Source organism: Corvus brachyrhynchos, unplaced genomic scaffold (assembly GCF_000691975.1).
Source record: "Corvus brachyrhynchos isolate BGI_N302 unplaced genomic scaffold, ASM69197v1 scaffold202, whole genome shotgun sequence".
Lineage (NCBI taxonomy): Eukaryota > Metazoa > Chordata > Aves > Passeriformes > Corvidae > Corvus > Corvus brachyrhynchos.
In genome coordinates, this window is record NW_008238132.1 from 6475119 (window position 1) to 6477001 (window position 1883).

The window sequence follows — 1883 nt, forward strand, 5'->3', positions numbered from 1 at the left end:
ATGTGAAAATTATCATTAATACTTTATTTGACCTTGCAGTGTTTCCTTTGTTTCTTTTTTTTTTTCCCAGTAGGAGCTGATTTTTTCTTTCCTTTGTAATTTATTTGAAAAGTCTAAAGGCTTCATTTATACAGGATTAAAACATTCAAATCAGTACTTCTAAAAAGGAGAAGGGGAAAAAAGTGCAGCAATTTAAATATGGTTTTACACAAGGATGTGCCTTTCTTTGGAAGTACATACATACATGTTAACTCTTCTTACTGCAGTTTAGATGTAGTTACTATAGCCAAGGCTTCGGGATGGATGATTAAAGGTTATTGTTGCTTGATTCATCTGCTACCTCCCTTCGTCTCCCTCCAGCTGTAACCTGAAGCATGCTGAGATTACATTTTGGTTTTACCTGTTTATGAAGGGGAGCCCTAAGAGCCTTGCTTTATGAAAAAGTGCATAAAATTTGACTTGAGAAGGTGCTTGGTGCACTAACAATTTAAAAAACTTAGTATTTACACTGAAGCTGGTTTGTGAACTCTTTAAAGGGAGCAGAGCACAGAGGGCCACGAAACAAATTCTTTGCCTGCCATCTGGACAATCCAGGGCCTGGCTCTAACAGCATGTTAAGGCAGCTGCGAGGGAAGCCACCCAGGAAGGTGTGTTTCCTTCTTGATGACAGCTGGCATGGTCTCCACTGGCTATGACCAAGTTTTCTGAAATGCTTTGCTCTTGTTTTAAATTCTTTCGTGCTCTTAAATCCATTTGTGAGGAGAAGGCAATGGACTCAGCTGTGGTTTAGGGGTTTAGCTTACTTTTCCAAGTTGGTAGGTCTCTCTACTTGTCTGTGGTTCAACTGTAGATGATAGACTGTCCTAAACTCGAAACCTTCCACAGCATCTGGTATCATCTGAATACAAGAAGTATTTAAATGTGCTTAGAAGCAGGGTAAAGTTACTGCCGCAGTTTTACTAGAATCATAATAAGGAATGTCTAAATCCCACTACAGTCTACAACTCAAACATTTAATTTGGAGTTTACATACTTTGATTTGTTCTGTATTCACTTTTCTGTAATTGGTTTAATTCTAATCATAAAGCAGAAAGCCAGACACTTTTCTCCTGTTTTAAGTTAATGAATATAAAGGAAAAGCCTGAATAAATTACTAAAATGTACAAATGCAAAGATACTAGTGAATTTTAATTGTATAACATATTAATGCTCATGATGATTTTTTGGGGGGTTTTCTTAAATCCAGAATTTTTACAGCAGTCTCACTACAGCCTTTGCTTAGGTAGTTGTAGAGAGCAGTAAGGTGTCCCAAGCCTCCTTTTCCCAGGTTAAACACCCCCAGCTCCCTCAGCTGCTCCTCACAGGACTTGTGCTCCAGGCCCTTCTGAGCTCCGCTGCCCTTCTTTGGACTTTCTTGTAGTGAGGAACTGGACACAGGACTTGAGATGTAACTCCACCAGTGCTGACACAAGGGGACAATCCTTGCCCTGGTCCTGCTGGCCACACTTATTGCTGATACAGGCCAGGATGCCATTGGCCACCTGGGCACACTCGGGCTCACGTTCAGCTGCTGTTGACCAGCACTCCCAGGTCCTTTTCCCATGGGCCACTTTCCAGCCACTCCTCCCCCAGCCTGTAGCGCTGCAGGGGTTGATGTGGCCGAAGTGCAGGACCCAGCACTTGGTCTGGTTGAACCAGCGGTCCTAAAGGATCTGCAATTCCTGCCCTGCTCTCCACCTGTACAGTTATCCGTATACAGAGCTCTGCGTTTCTGCCCACCTCACGGAAAAGCTGTATCGGCTGCCGGGGCTTGAGTACCTGAAGTGCCACGCACGGCACGGATGGGCTGCCGTCCGTGCGGCGGCCGAGGGCCGGGCGGGTCT